Source organism: Sesamum indicum, linkage group LG6 (genome assembly GCF_000512975.1).
Source record: "Sesamum indicum cultivar Zhongzhi No. 13 linkage group LG6, S_indicum_v1.0, whole genome shotgun sequence".
NCBI classification, from domain to species: domain Eukaryota; kingdom Viridiplantae; phylum Streptophyta; class Magnoliopsida; order Lamiales; family Pedaliaceae; genus Sesamum; species Sesamum indicum.
Window position 1 is genome coordinate 22090840 of NC_026150.1, and position 17684 is coordinate 22108523.

General features: G+C 32.4%; 1 long non-coding RNA gene across 2 annotated transcripts; it reads left to right on the forward strand.

The window, feature by feature from the left end:
- Nucleotides 6435-16747, forward strand: LOC105165467. 2 transcript variants are annotated; one of them, XR_002287269.1, is made up of 15 exons: nt 6435-6551; nt 7872-7973; nt 8398-8507; nt 8593-8964; nt 9271-9319; nt 9404-9483; nt 9883-9989; nt 10898-11012; nt 11395-11538; nt 11634-11699; nt 11785-11865; nt 11970-12098; nt 12174-15557; nt 15889-16039; nt 16200-16747. It is a non-coding gene; the product is annotated as an uncharacterized LOC105165467 (long non-coding RNA). The 2 variants fall into 2 exon arrangements; XR_848088.2 differs by having other exon boundaries at nt 12174-12270.

The window sequence follows — 17684 nt, forward strand, 5'->3', positions numbered from 1 at the left end:
CCCCCCCCCCCCCCCCTAGTATCAGAAATCAGCAAAAATCTTCTTTTAAAAAGATAAACTATCTCTTATATTTTAAAAAATAAAGCAAATTATCCCTAATTTAAACCCTTGATAGAGATAACTTGATTTATTTTTTCAAAACAAAAGGGATAATTTGATAAATATTTTTTCACAAATTTTTTTTTCTCATTTCACATATCACAAATATAAATTACATTTAACCCTTTATTCATTACACTGAGGTCTTAATTAATAACATTCAGACAAGAAATAAACTAGCGTAAAAATGCAATAACACTATAAAAAAAAATCGAATCTTCACGTTGAAAATTATAACCAATTAATACTTTTCATCACGATCAAATAAAATGAATGTAAAATTTTAAATTTTAATTATGATTAATTAATATTTATCATGATTATATCATCTATCGTAGTTCTTATCTATAACTAATTAGTACTTATTATGATATTTATTTTGAATCATAACAATTAATTATAATGTTGGACGTAATTGATTTTAAATTTAAGAAAAAATCAGATGATATAGGCAAAGATATTTTTACTGTGTCTTTAGTGGTTTGGTGGGGCTGCAGCTGACGGAAATGTCTGACGGCTACTGTTTGGCGAACTTTCAACTCGGCCACGCGGTTTGTCCAAATATTACATTATGTTTGGTTTTGTTTTTAACTTGTTTTTGGGTATTTTGTGGAGATAGAGAGAGAAAAACAAAGATAAATAAAAATAAGTTAGAGATAGTGTGTATGTTTGGATTTGTTTTTGGAGATAATATAAAATAAGTATGTTATGTTTGATGTTGGGTAGTGGGAAGACAAAAAATACTGTTCATTGTCAAATCATGTCTCTTTTATATATATTTATATATATATATGTATAAAAATATATATAATTTATTTAGTTGTGAGTGGATTAAAATAAATATTATTTCCTAATTATATATGTATGGAAATGAAAAAAAATAATTTATGTAAATACACTTTTAAAAATAATTAAATGCACTCTAATAATTGATTAACAATATTTTTTGTTAGTTGTTCTATTCGAGGTGATAAATTTAAATACATTATTCAAATAATATAATATATGAATTAACTGCATAGAATAATTATATAATTTTATATTTTTCAAAATTTTTAATTAATCCAATGATGTAGAAAATATTACGTATAAAATATTAAGTGGTTAAAATAAAATATATTTATATTTAAAAATCAAATACTTAGAAACAAGACAAAATACTTAAAAACAAGACAAAAACGTGGCAAAACAAGCAATGGCAAACATTACTTCTGTTTTGGGCCATCTCTGAGATGGCCCAAAACCGAAAACAAACATAGCCTTAAATTCTGCCCCGGTTTTTTGTCTGGTTGACGGGTCGACATTTCTACTTACTTCACACTCTAGAGATGTTTGTGAGTATACTTTTCTTTTAAGAATTTATTATTGTACAATGTTTGTGAAATTTATTTAATCTTATTTCAAACTATTATTTTTTAATAAAAATAAAATATTTCAAACTTCAAATAAATATCATGATTTAATTTAATTGATACGAAGCAAAAGTATTTGTATTTATACTTATATATAGTAATTCTAATTTATCGAGCCAATGAATTCTTTGTTAAATAATGAAATATAGTATTTTAATTTTATGGTACTATATTGACATAATCGAGTATTTAATTTATTTTTTATACGAATTGAATTAATATTCATCTAGCTATAAAAGTTGTACTCGTATGCTTTTCATCGTATCTGGATCGCAACAACACGACCAATATGATAATAATTAGATTAGCAAGTGGACTATTATAAAAATATATACATAAATTCAAACTTTTGAAATGTTTTGGTGTGGGGTATCTTATCTTCACAATTTATTAAAGAAAATAGTATTGGATTCAACATTTATATGATTAAAATATTAAGACCAACTTGTTGAAAAGTCATCATTTCTCAAATACTTTTACATGTCTTTGTCATTCAAATGACACAACAACACTAATGAAAAAAGGAAATAAAAAGAACCTTTTATACTTATTGCAATTTAAGACATATTTATAAATAAGTCCAATGATTTTATTATTTTTCTGTCGGAACTATTTCTTATATAATTTGAAAATATCCTTAGATAATGGATGAAATTTATCGACACGTTCATAAGATAGTTTAATAATTTCACAAATAAGCTGGTCGCACAATTTTTATTTTTGTCAAATCTTTATTTTACTTATAACGGTTGTCATTAAAAACTCTCAACTTTTATGTTCTAATCATGTGCCAAATTTTCTTAAAATTTAACACTTTTAAAAATTATAAATTTTCACAAACTCCCTAAACACATTCATCGCCCTTAAATATGACAGCTAGGAATGCAAAATATAGACCAATAGGTTTCTTTCCTTCTTTATCCAAATCCCAATCAAATGTCCAAACATCCGAAATGAAAAATGATAAGATAAAAAATCAGAATCAAATAATTGAGCAAGTGGACTAAAAAAAAAGAAAAAAAAGAATTCCACCACAAATAATTGAACTCGGTGTGGTCCAATTGATGCAACTATTGGGAATTAAATTCCCTTCTAATTATGTGTCAAAAATCGGTAATTTTTGCAAGTTAATAATTTATTTCTAAAGTTAATTTTTAAATCACAAACACTTAAAGTTATCAATAAACATACTCTCCTTTCTAATTTCCAAACTATTGACATAATTTCTTTTAGTAATCAACAAAAGATCGTGGGTTCAAGTATCATAAATTTGTGTATATATATGTTTAATTATATTGTATTTTTTTAATATTTTTGTTTTAATTGACTGTATGGGTAAATTCCCGATATATTGAATTAAATTTTATATTAAAAAGTATTACATAAAATAAGAAATGGGTCAAAAACATCGACCACCTACGCCTTACAACATGGACTGAATTAAATGGAAATATTTTCCAAACTTTGGAAAGGTCTTAGCTCTATAGTTTATAGGGCAGAAGGGAACAGAAAGCCCTTTCTTTCTGCAGGTGGATTGAATTTGGACGTGAACATGCATGCACACTACTGTTGCTTCGTGGAATTACTTTTGTACTTTTGAATGAAATGATTGCTCCCATCATCATTTTCATCACAATGTCCAACACTTAAATATAATTAATTAGGATTAAATAAACTATACACCCTGGAATTATATATAAAGTGCATTCGCACCTCTAAACTATAAAACGTAACAAAATGACCCTTCATGATATATATTAATTTTTTTATAACAAAAAATGTCCTTTTTGTTTACACTCTAAGATATCTCTATTACAATCATTCTCTTAAATATAATATGAATTTATTATATCTTTTTAGTTAAAATAAACACTATACAAAATTTATAATTTTTATACTGAGTATAGAATCAGTATAAACTCCATAAATCTATAATTCTTATATTTTTTACACAACTGATAAAAATTTTACATAATTTTTGCCTGTGTTTTATATATATTGAACTTTTTGAAAAATAAATTATCAATATAAATTTAAAATATTACATCGAATATATATATACTGTAAAATATGTAAATTTATAATATAAATAGTATATAATATTCTATATTTTTTTTAGTAATTATATGATATATTTTTATTATGTGGACATGTAATTGAATAAAAAATTATAAGTTATGTAACATACTTTTTCTTTAATATTATATGCATTATGTATTGACACATATTTACATGTATTTTTTAAGATTAAATGCAATTTCGGTCCTCTAATTATAGCCAAATCCTGTTTTAGTCCTTTAACTTGTTAGGGTTTGGATTTGGTCTCTATGTATTTTAATTGCTCAATTTTGGGACTTTTTTCGCCGAAAAAATATCCAGTCCGCCGAAAAATGTGGCCGTGAACTTCAAATCCTTGGATCTCCGCACCATGTTGGTGAAAATGGCTGGGACTTGTCTCGTTAGACTCACAAGGAAGAGGCGAGTCGAACTGTGGTGGTCCGCGATCGCCGTTCGTACGGACCGCGGCGAATTGACGCAAAGAGGCTGCGGCGGTGAAGGGCGGTTAAGGTGAAAATTCAGTTTTTGTGGTGATCGAAACCTGAAATTGATTGAGGGATTTTGTTCGTCTTGAGCTTGGAAGTCGAACAGTATATGTGGCTCTTGGCAATTTTGAGTGACGGTGGCAGATTTTTAGAAAGAAGGTGTCGGTGAAACAGGGCGAAAATGGATTGATTTTCCAGCAAACTGGATACTTTTCCAGCAAAAAAAGTCCCAAATTGAGCAATTAAAATACATAAAAGACCAAATCCAAACCCTAACAAGTTAAAGAACTAAAATGGAATTTGACTATAATTTATTTACTTTGTAAAATATATTTGCATATATTGCCATATAAATATTTTTTCTGTTCTATAATTTATAAAAAAATCATAAATTATAAAGGCAAAATTACAAAATTGGTTCCGCAAGTATTGGGGGGGGGGGGGGCAGAATTTGGACCGTAAGTAGAAGACTGACAATTTTAGTCCTATAAGTATTGATTTTTTGGCAATTTTAGTCCTATAAGTACAGGACGCGGCGGAGAGATTTGGGGCTTAGAGTTTCGATGTCCACGTACGCAACTTAAACACGTAGGAGCTTGCGTGGCCAATGACATGGCTTTACACGGGAAAAAGAGGCCCTCTTCCCGCTTTTTTCACCGTATGTAAGAGCTCTCTCTCTCTCTTTTTCTCATTTTTGCTGTTGCAGATGAAGAAAAACAGCGAAAATGTCTTTTTTATCGTCGGGCAATTACTCCACAACTGTGGTAAACTGCTTTTGTGGCATTAGGGCTCCATTGAGAACCTCTTGGACCAATGACAATCCCGGAAGAAAGTTTTATTCTTGCGCAAATTATAAGGTAAGAATTGAAGTATAAGTTTAAGTTTTGTAGATGTTGGCTTATTTTTTGTTCAATTGCAGAGTGGAGGATGTCGATTTTTTACATGGGATGACCCACCTGTAATTTGGTAAAATTTAGAATAGAAATTGATGCTTATACAATGGAATTGATCAGAGCCACATTTCTATAGCAGCCTGTTGTGGCATCAGCTTCAACTTTACTTTCAAGTTATAACCATCAAAACATACATCGTACCGATAATGTAACATAAAACAGGAAAATCTTTCATCATTACCATCCACATCCTAAATAAAACTTTCTTCTGCTGCAATCTTAACAAAATACATACACATGCACAGAGACAACCACACATACTTGAAAACATGTGCAATAAAATTGGTTAATCCAAACAGTAATTAACTAATCACTAACTTATTCAAGAATCAAGACAACACTAGGATACAATTGTTATCATTGTCTCTTCATTGATCATTCGAACAACTCAAACCATAAATCATGTAGTAATAAGAAAACGTTAGGAAGGGAATATAGCCCAGACAATAACAACACAATGGGACCATAGTGTTAGAAATTTCGGAACAAAAATACAAGGGGCCACTTTATTTTTTGGGACCACAAAAAATCCTATATTTAACTCTAAAATTCAGATTCTTTCAAAACGTAGAAAACTTATCGTAAGAAGGTGGAGGAAAGTCGTTAAACTCAGGATCCCGGAGTGGCATTGCTTCTATCGGGTTTCTTCCTCCTCAATCGACAATCAATTGTAGATTCGAGTTGAAAGAACAATTTTTAGGGTTTTTTGGATTTTGGGGAATGTACTGCGATTTGGGGGAGAGAGTTTTACAACTTTGTTTTTACTTTGTCAATTTTTTACCCACTTGCCACGTCATTATTTTGTGCCACGTGTCAGGCCACGCGTGCTGCTGACTGTGTAACTTTGGCCCAATTGGCCTCTTTTCCGGCCTAAAGCCACGTCATTGGTCACGTAAGCTCCTACGTGTTTAAGTTGCGCACGTGGACATCGGAACCCTAAGCCCCAAATCTCTACGCCGCGTTTTCGGGCAATTTTGGTCGGAAGGACCAAAATTATCCAAAAATCAATACTTATAGGACTAAAATTGCCAGTCCTATACTTACGGTCCCAATTCTGCCACCCCCATACTTACGGGACCAATATTTCAATTTTGCCTATATTTTATATAAAAAAATTCACATAAATAAAATATAAAAATGAATAAGCTAATACTGAGAATGTTTAGGCCATCCCAAAAAATTAAAACCAAACAAAGTTTCTTTCTCTAATTTTCCGTTTTCTTTCTTGGGTGGTGGTGTATCTAATGGGGTTGCTGAGGTTGGCACCCAATTTTGCTTTTCCTTCAGTGCTCTCTACTGCATGGCTTCCTTAGCATTTGGACCGCGCCACCACCAACCCATTCACTTTCACTCTCTAAATTCTCTCGGAGGGGTTTTTCTTTTCGCTTGAGTTTTAGGCTTTCTTCTCCCATCAAGAATTAAGATTTCTTTGAACTGATCTCTCCGGCTTCTGTTCGTCTGTTAACTATTTTGTTGCCCATTTTCTCTTTCTTCTCTTGTTTTTTGTTTTTTGTCATCATGGAGCACTGGGATTCTCAGATGATGTGAGTTGTCCTACTCTTAACTGCAAAATTATAGGCAGTTTGTCCTACTTTTATCTGCAGTCGTCCACAGAAGAGATGGGAGGAAGAATTACAGCAGAGTTGCTGTCGCATTTAATATGTAGCGTTTTCTAGGTTCTTTTATTTGTTAAGTGAGAAACACGCTTCCTTGTAGCCGTTGGCTATCTTCTTTCTTTTCACTTATGCACGCTTTATTAGTTTCTTTTGGTAGTTAATTAGTTTGAGAGTTAACTCTGTTAAACTGCTTATAAAAGAAGACTTCGTCTTCTTGAACTGACACTCAAGAACAGCTACTTTAAATCATTTTCTTTGAATAAAATGTTCCCTGATTGATTCCATGGCTTCCCTGCGCATCAATGCTTACTTTTCTACATTAACCGTGGAATGCTTTCGCTTTTTTCTTAAGAAATTCGTGAGGGTTCTTGAGTGATTTCTTGATTTTTTGTTGTTCTAAATTGATTTCTTTTCTTGAGGTTTTTTCTATTTCTTGATTTATTTCTCGATTTTCTTGAGGGTTTTTCTATTTCGTGATCTATTCTGTTCTTTCTTTTTTGTTGGTTTTGGACACGTTATATGGAGCAATAGTTTTACTTAACAAAATCTTGAGTTCTTTATTTTTTGCCTTTCTGTAATTTCTTGATTTTTTTTTCCTGAAATGGTCTGTTTTGACATGTTATGACGTGATGCTTTTCCACGTCGTGTGTATTTATGATTTCGTTGGTTTTGGCTTTTTTGCAGGCTGGAACATGTACATTCACAATTATCTTTTGGTAGTTAATTAGTTTGAGAGTTAACTCTGTTAAACTGCTTATAAAAGAAGACTTCGTCTTCTTGAACAGACACTCAAGAACAGCTACTGTAAATGATTTTCTTTGAATAAATTGTTCCCTGCTTCATTCCATGGCTTCCCTCGCATCAATGCTTACTTTTCTACATTAACCGTGGAATGCTTTCGCTTTTTTCTTAAGAACTTCGTGAGGGTTCTTGAGTGATTTCTTGATTTTTTTTTTGTTCTAAATTGATTTCTTTTCTTGAGGTTTTTTCTATTTCTTGATTTATTTCTCGATTTTCTTGAGGGTTTTTTCAATTTCGTGATCTATTTTGTTCTTTCTTTTTTGTTGGTTTTGGACACGTTATATGGAGCAATAGTTTTACTTAACAAAATCTTGAGTTCTTTATTTTTTGCCCCATTGTGATTTCTTGATTTTTTTTTCCTGAAATGGTCTGTTTTGACATGTTATTGCGTGATGCTTTTCCGCGTCGTGTGTATTTATGATTTCATTGATTTTGGCTTTTTTGCAGGCTGGAACATATGTACATTCACAATTATTTGATCAGAAACAACATGCAGGAAACTGCCTGAGATTTTCGCCAGAGAGGCTAATGTCTGTCCCAAGGCTATTGGTAGGTTGACTCTCGATCACTTTCAAGATTCTTTTGATGTACTTAAGAAATGTATTGTTTTCTTGAGACTATTGTATCTATTAATACAAGAACTAATCCGTTTGCTTGAATTTAGTTTCTTTTGACGGAAACTTTTATTTTTGGAAAGTGTATCTAATCTATGGCTAAATTTTTTTTGAGTTGAGTGCTATTGCATGGTTGATTTTGGGTTATTTAAGCCAATGCTGAGTGATACTTGGTTATGATATCTTATGAATAACAAGTACTGGTTTAAATGCTTTTTGGTGCTCAAACTTTTTCTTTAAGCAATTGAGGGTTGACACTATTCTTTTCTTGCACAATAAACGTAGTATACTATGTTCCAATAATTTGCTGTAGTAATTGCTTGAGGTATCATTGCTTTTACATATATTTCTTTCTGCAGCATTGGAACCTCCTGAAGGGTTTCTGTCAGAATGGTGGTCATTATTTTGGAGTGTATACTCTACTCATTGCACAAATCATACTGAAGCACTAGAAGACTCTTGATCAAAGGTTTTGCTTAATATAAATTTGTTTAACCGCCATTTTATCTCTTGTCCAAATTCTACAATTATGCCAAGTTTTCCGTACCTGTCAGGCAACAAAATGCTGGAAGTGTGTCTCAGAATGTTAATTCTGTTACGCTGGACCCAGATGTCGATTATATTTTACAAACTCGCCCCACAGTGCAAAAGCCAGGACTTCCTAGTATGCTACAAACTCTCAATCCAAGGCCAGACATAGAAATTTTGCAGCAAAGTGATGCTTCGAGAATGATGTCAAGGCCAATATTAGAACTTCCTATTTCAGACTTCAGTACAAGGCCAGGACAAACATCAAGAAGCTTGATAACTGCACCAATATTTGAGCAAGAACGTCTTAAGCTTCCTGTCAGGGACTTGAATTCTGACCCGCAGGTTCTAAATGTCAATGAATTAGCTTGCATGCTGCCATCTTCAAGAAATTCTAGGTAACACATCTTCTGAGTCTACTGCCATCTGAATCTGTCTCTCGCAAACCTGCTATAAATTTCTTCCAAAGTCCTTGTTAGGTGATGTTCTCATTACAAAGGTGATAAAAAGGAAGGTGATTGCTATTAAAAGGATGCTATAAAGGTGCTTTATACCTATTCTGATTTCCCTGGAATTGATTTCACTTAAAAGTTACATAAACTGCATAACATGATTTGTGAGAATTCCTGATTTTCAATGACTTCCTAAGTTACGGCTGGCTTATAAATGTTGGCTTATAAATGCTAATGTGTTCTATCTTGCAGCCACCTACTGGAGAAATTATATAGGAATCCTCAGCTTTCTGTTACTAGAGTATGTCAACGTTTTATGCAACTAATAGTAGGATACAGTTAAAAATGATGTTGATAAAATATTTTACTTATTCTGTGGTGCTAGTTTGAGGAGATCCACTACCGCAGAACCAACTTATCATCCACCACGACCTATTCAACCGAAAATAGGACCTGCTGATAGAGGTTTGTTAGATGCTTGTTCCTCTTATTGTTCTTTCCTCATTCCTACTAAGTTGTATATTGATTTTTGTTCCACTATGTACCCTTTTGTCTTGTAAAAGGGTAGTTGTTGGGTTATGTGAACGGAAGTTGTATCTTGAGAATTCATTAGAATCTTTAAGAAGTTCTTTGGTTCTGAAAGAATTTAAACTTTAGACCAACATTAAAAAGGGCGGGGGTTCAATCATTTAAAGCTTTTTTTTAAAATAAAAATTGTATTAGGAACTCTGGCATAATGAAACCCCTCCCTAAGACCAAATTGTGGATCTGAACTGAATATGTTGTTACAATGTAAAGCTAAAATGTAGAGTTCACTTGATATGACCTTCTCAAATTGCAAGTTTATAATCTTTTGCCCCACAGATTGCCAAGGGGTGTCTTCAGCTTCCTGTCAAGAACATGAATTATAACTCGGAGCTTTCTGATTTTAATCAGTTACGTTGCTTACTGCCATCTTCAAGCAATTGCAGGTAACATTATGTCGAATATACAGTCTGTTTGCTGATTCTAAAGTTATCATGACATTCTATTCAGTACAGCTAAGTGCGGTTCAGTATAGGCATCGTTGTTGCTACCCATTTAGTTAGTAGGAGACGTAAACGCTTTATAGGTGTCGCTATTAACGTAATTAGTAATCAGTACTGCAGCCTAAATACGGCTAGTTATCGAGTTACGCTGCTAGTCTCTGTTAGTAGAGGCAGTTGTTCTCGAATGGCTGCACCAAGTGGTGGTGCTGTAACATGTAGGTGGTGCTATAAAGAAGGCAGGCGTGTAAAATCTTTTGGATCTTTGGGTTTCTGTGCAACATGAAGAAGTGCACAACAGTCTATAATATAGGAAAATTTGATGTGTTTAAATTATTTTATGTCGTCAAACTAGCCCAAGTGCTCCTCGGTTTCTTCAATGAGCATAAGTCTTGCTATATGTGGGCAAACTTGATGAATTTGCTGTATTAAATAACTTACTCCCACTAGTCTTTCAGATATTAGCAATAACTCTTGTATTGTCTTTCCACTAGTCTGTCAGATATACGAGATCTCATCGGCATAAAATTTCTTTACTTGTCTTCATTAACCAAAAGAAATTCTGAAATGTGTCTCATTGATTTAGTCTCATCTCAAAGAAATACTTAACACAATAATGCATATTTTCACATGGACTCGTACATAGCTTATCTTTAGAGTTGATCTTCTTTTTTTCTTACTTTCTAACTGGTATAATCTTACATCTAAGAGCCTCTGAAATTTCATGAGAAGAGAATACATCTTTTGATAACAGAAAATATCACAGGATGTGTTGCTTTCTTCCTTTATATGATTGGACAAAAATATGATTTAATGTAAATGGAATCTCATGACATTTTATGTATATTCTGCAGCATGCTTTCAGGAACGTAGTTTGTTTCACTTGGTCCCACGTACATCCGGGAAGCTGATATTATTACCTGCGTCTTGAAGTTCATCCAAAATGGCTAAAACGGAAAAGATGTTGAGGTAAGTAGAAGCAATTTTACTATTATCCGCTTATCTATTTACCATTCTCAGGTGTAGAGATTACTTTACAATTTTATTCTATAAATTTAGTAAATATTTATTAAACTTTATGATTTCTTATTCTTCCGACAGTATGTTTACCCATACTTTTTCTCGTGTCCCAAATATTTAAAAGAATGAATGTTGATTGAATCAGAAACATTGTAATAGATCAAAAGCTTATTACTATAGACATAGATATGTGATTGGATTTCGAGAAGAAAAAGGTCACTCTCTTTTGATGTATGCTATCTTGCTGAAAATTTCTTTTTATTCAGAAATTCTTTTTCCTTGCATCCTTGTTTCATGTATTGTCAACCTTGTTGCTTTTTCTTCCCTATAGGTCACATGTGTAACTGTTGACTCGAGGACACTAAGTTTGGCGTGTAAGGGCGCAAAGATCTTTTTGACTAGTTGTCAAGACAACTTGCTGGACTGTCCGAGTTTCCTCATGCTATACATCTGCTTACCCTCTGCATCTGCTATGGTATTTTCTCTAGCAAAGTTAAATTTGTCCTATAGAGTTTTCAATATTTCTCATAATATTGTATGGTTAACTTTTCCCTTGGATTAATCAACTAGATGTTCGTAAAGCTGCTGAAGCATGCTTTAGTGAAATAGTCAGGGCTTGTGGACACGAAATGGCATGTAAGCCGCAAAGTTCTAAAACTTTGTTAGAGATCTCTTGATTTCCTTAGGGATCATAATTTTATCTAATTTGTTCCTCTTGTAGGTGACACAAGTTTTGAAAAGTGTACAAGGTTCTTCTTTAGCTATTGATGTCGAACAACTGTAACCGTATAGGACTTTCAAGGTAATTTTATTTTGTGCCCTAACTAGAGTAAACTCTCATCGAAAAGATGAAACAGTGTTTCTTTCTTCCAAATTTGAATTTCATGGCTGCTTGTTGGCTTGTAGAAAATATCGAATCGGATAGATTGATTTTAGCAACCATATAACATCCAAAACCAGCTCAAAGGTTGGAAAATCCAATGCTTATGGTGATTGTGCGCTTCCATCATGGCAAGGAACATAGTTGCATCTTCAGTACGTTTTCATGGTTTGAATTGCTTAATTTTTTGAATCATGGCATATATTTTGATCAATATCTTTTTCCTATAGAGAGGCGCTCCTACCAAAGGACCAAGACAAGATTGATTGTATCTGTTCACGACATCAACATTCAGTCACACGCCTGAATGTGAATGACTCAAACAAGGTAAGATAAATTTGGCAGTTGACATACAAGGTATGACCTTTTCTTTTTGGTAGTTATGCTTGATGTAATTTTTTTTTTTGTTAATTTTGTCTGATTGGTGTCTTCTCATTCTTTTTATCTTTTGATTATTAGTGATTGTGGGCTTTTTTTGATTGGTCTGTGATTTTTGGGGTTTTATTCAGAATTATTTATGTGTTTGTGCTTTTTGTATTTTGATTGTTTTTGTGAATGTGGTGTTATGTGGGTTTGACTGTTTCTGTGATTTATTATGGATTTTGGTGCAATTTGATGACCTAATTGTTTGTTCTTGTTTCTTGGATTTGATCTTTTGTTTCTAGTTAGCTTGTAATTGTGGGATGCTTTTTGTGATTCTCGATTGTTTCTTGTGGATTATGATTCTTGAATTTTTAGTTTCTTGGAATTTGTTTGTAATTAGTTTTGTGATTGTGGGCTTGGGTGCAACTGGTGTGATATTTGAATTAGTTTCTTGGACCTTTCTTTGGGTGAATTTGGTCTTATTGATGTTCCAATATTTGGTTAGTTTTCTGGGTGTTTGATTCTTTTGTTGTTCTAATGGAATTTCAGTAATTAGTTGTGTGATTGTGGGTTTTTTTTTTTATTGATTGTTCTGTGGTTTGTGAAATTTTATTCTGGTTGTTTATGTGATTGTACTGTTTGTAGTGTAATTTGACGTGTGATTATTGTTTGTCTTGTGATTAACTATGATTCATGGTTTTTTCTGTCTGTCGTGTGATTTCTGGATTTGTATTGTTTATTGTATTTTGATTGTTTGATCTTTTTTGTTTGTGGTCTTGTGAAATTACTTGAATTGTTGTGGATATTGGTGCAATTTGACTTAATTGTTTGAACTTGTTTCTTTGATTAGATATTTTGTCTTCTAAATAGTTTATGTGATTATCGGTTGTTTGTATTCTTTTTGTGATTGTGGTTTGTCTTGTGATTCTTTTTGTGATTGTGGTTTGTGTTCTAATTCTTTTTGTGATCGCGAGTTTCTCTTATGAATTTTTGTGAATGTGGGTACTTTTCTCATTGATTGTTATGTGATTTGTGGGATTTTATTCTCTGATTGTTTATGAGATTGTGTTGTTTATGGTCTCATTGTATTCATAACTGAGAGGTTATGTGGATTTCTTTTGTTTCTGTAATTTATCGTGGGTTTTGGTGCAATTTGAGTTAATTATTGGTACTTGTTTCTTGGATTTGATCTTTTGTTTCTAATTAGATTGTAATTGTGGGTGGTTGTTTGTGATGCTTGATTGTTTCTTTGTCAGTTATGATTCTTGAATTTTCAGTTTCTTACTTTCTTGGAATTTGCTTGATTTTATCTTGTAATTAGTTTTGTTACTGTGGATTCATTTTGGTTGTGGTGCTTGATGTTTTTTTTTCGTTAATTTTGTGCAACTAATATCTTATGATCTTTTTTTCTTGTGGTTGTTCGTGATTGTGTGTTTTTTGTGATTGTTGTGTGATTTTTGGGTTTGTGCTTTTTGTATTTTGATTGTTTTTGTAACTGTGGTGTGTGTGGGTTTGCACTGTTTCTGTGATTTATTGTGGGTTTTGGTGCATTTTGATGACCTAATTGTTCATTCTTGTTTCTTGGATTTGATCTTTTGTTTCTAATTAGTCTGTAATTGTGGGATGCTTTTTGTGATTCTTGTGGACTATGATTCTTGAATTTTTAGTTTCTTGGAATTTTGTTTTAATTTTGTCTTGTAATTAGTTATGTGATTGTGGGTTTGTGGTGCAACTGGTATGAATCTGAATCAGTTTCTTAGACTTTTTTTTGTGGTGTGATTATTTATTTTGTTTTTGGTTAATTTGGTTTGATTGATGTTCTTAATGTTTGGTTACTTTTCTCGATGTTTGATTATTTTGATGTTCTGACGGAATTTTAGCTTAGTTTTGTGATTGTGGGTTTGCGGTGCAACTGGCTTGATATTTGAATCGTTTCTTGGACTTTTCTATTTAGTTGTGATTCTTGATATTATTTGGTTAATTTGGTGCTACTGAAGTAAGATTATTCAGTTAGTTTTCTTGGTGTTTGATTCTTTTGAATGTTGTAATGGGATTTCATCCCCTTGCTATTATTGAGACATAGTTTCATCAAGCTATGTATTTCGATGTTGGTAGTAGTGTTTCAAGCAAGAGCATTGTGGTTAAGGTAATTTATTGTTCTAGAAGTTTAAATTTTCGTGTATGGTATGTTCTATGTTCATACTAGTTTTAGTATAATGCTTTTGTATACTTGCAACACGGCTGGGGACTGGGAGGGTTAGATGGAATTGGAGCGAACAAGATGTTTATTGCCTACCATCTCTAATGTTAAATCCACCTCAGCCCCCAATGTTGAAGAAATTTCAAAACAATTCACCTTTTCTGTTGATGGTACAAAATCTTTCTTAACTCGGTGCCACAATTACTTTCATTTATATTTTTTTTTATTTGAAATAAAAGAGCCTATTTTAGCGTAACTCCTTCCACTTTTAGGATAGCCAAGTTTATTAATTTGGCAAAATTGCAAAAATGGTCCCGTAAGTATGAGGGGTAACAGAATTGGGACCGTAAGTATAGGACTGACAATTTTGATCCTATAAGTATTGATTTTTGGACAATTTTGGTCCTATAAGTATTGAAAATAAAATCATACCTTAAGAAAGTCTGTTTTCTTGTAGTGAGATATAAATATTTAACATAAATTATTATAATCTATTTATTTTAAATAATAATAATAAGTCATTGCTTTCACTTGTAAAAAAATATCCATAGTAACAATTGCAACGAGCGAAGATGATGACAATGTAGAACTTCGAGTTGAGGTGAGGAGAATAAATTTAATTAAATATTAAAAAATAACTCCCTTTATTTATATTTTATTCAAGAATATAAGTATTTTATTATTGTATTTTTTCTCTGTTAGAAAAATGAGAAATTAAGTTGAAAAATAACAAATAATGTGAGAGAAAAACTTAATTAACTTTAAACAAACATAACTTTGGACAGGTTTTGTAATCTTCTACGATTTTGAATGATTAAAAGTAAAATTTATAATACTTCTAAGTGCTTTTATATATAGTGGAGAACAAATAATATTTGCGATAGGCAAGCAAAATTTTTTCCAAGAAAAATTTTAGGGGCATGTGTAATTTAAACATACTTTAAATCATCGCTGTGAAGCAGCTTTCTTCGAAATCAAAGCAGGGGAACCGTGAGTTTGTGAATGAAATAGGCATGATTTCTGCTCTTCAACACCCTCATCGCCGGAACTTGTGAGTAATCATTCATTCTCATCCGTGCTTCTATTTATACGTGAACAAAAACTATATTTTCTTTACTCAATTTATCTCTGGCTGGTCTACATTTTCTTCTTTCCTCTTTGACGCAATTGTACTCCACGTGTCCATCAAAAGCTATCTAGGTTACTATTCCAGTCCCACCATGCTTAAGTCATTGATGCAATAGGTTCACATACTTTGCCCCTCTTTAAAGGATATTTGCATCCTATACTTCCTCTAGATTTCTTTAAGAGATAAGCTGCCTGTGAAACAAACAGAGCAGGTATACATAGAGACATTATTGACATGATATTTGATTTTTCAGTGGATATATGGCACCTGAATATGCTATGCGAGGCTATTTGAAAGACAAAGCAGACGTCTCCAGCTATGGAGTTGTTCTTCTTGAAGTAGTCAGCGGAAGGAGCAATACTAGCATCAAGACGAAGGAGGACGCCTTCTATCTCCTTGACTGGGTAACAACTTAGAATCCTTCATACCACTACCACACAAAGTCAGGATGTTCTTTTAACTTAGAAACACAAAACCACTTTACTTATCATGCATGTTAATGCACATTCACAAGAATCCCGAATGAGCTCTTTGATTTTCTTCTCTTATGCTAATTCCTTGAAGGAGAAAGGAAAGTTGATGGAACTAGTCGACCCAAGACTAGAACCCGACGACTTCAACAGGGAAAGGTTATGAGGGCTATCCATGTAGCACTCCTTTGCACAAACGTCGTAGCTGCAGAAAGGCCGACTATGTCAACAGTCGTGAGCATGCTTGAGGGGAGTGCTAGTGTTGGGGAGTTTGTTTCAGATTCTAACGTCTCCATTACAAACCTCAACAGTAAGGAAATGGCGACGACGATCAAGGACGTTTGGAGCGAGAGCATATCGATGGATGTGCCGTTGACGGCTTCCTCAGCTTCTGCTGCTGATCTCTATCCACTCAGTTTGGATACTGATTACTGGGAGAAGAGAGAGCGTCAGTAAAGCAGACCTATGGCCAGAATTGTTTTTCACTTTTCTCTTCCTCCTCAATGCAACAGTTAGCGGAAGAGAAAGCAAATAACTGTTGCTCAACATTTTTATGTTTCTCACAACACTTGCGCAAAAGATTTAAGAAAGATGTTCTTAGAACTTATAAATATTATTTTAGAAATAAAATTTTCAAATTCAATTTTGTAATTAATGAGTCGTTACAAATTCAACCTACGTCCTATAAATATTTGAAATTTTACACATAATTTAAATGATTTTTTTTTTTTTTACTCCCTTCAACTAACAAAAAAAAAAAAAGAAGTTTAGATGTCAAGTGTAAAAACGGGCATAATTTGGATGATAATTTATAATGTACCCTTTTTATTTTGATGATCGAATCTATATTAAAACTAGAATTATCTATTTTTATTCTAAGTAGAATTTCTATTTAATTCAAAATATATGACTTATATATACTCCAATGTGAATTAAAATAGATACATCCAAATGGGACAGTGAAGCATTGCTTCTTCAATGCAAAACAAAACAATAAATGAGAGTGCTCGGCCTTACCAAATGCTCTAATAATATCCTTTATTGGTCAACTCGACTGTCACAACTTGAACAATAAAAATTGTAATCGTTTGTGCAACACCCACAGCGTTGACCAGTCGTTGTTGACTTCTTGATTTACCACAGTTTTCTGTGTTTACAATGGATGATGGGCCCACTTTGTTGTCCTTTTCTTGTATCATTAGGGGAAAAATTTAATTGCTATTGCATTAATTCGATTACAATGGTTATATTTTCTTAATGAAGTTGGCCAAATTGATAAGGTAGGTCTATTAAATGATCATATTATTTAAAAATTTAAATTATTAGAAAGAAAATATATTAATATTAATATTTTAACGCACAAATTTTATATAGAACTCCTTCATGTGAAATCTAAACAAGAAGCATTGAGATTCGAATCCGAAACTTCTTTTTTAATTTGTCTCTATTGTTATATTAAATGATTTTTATCTGAAAATTTAATATATATATATATATATTATTAATATTTTAATAAATTCAATTATACATATTATTTTTTAAATAAAAGAAAGACAAGTGGGCACGTCTTCTCCGTTGT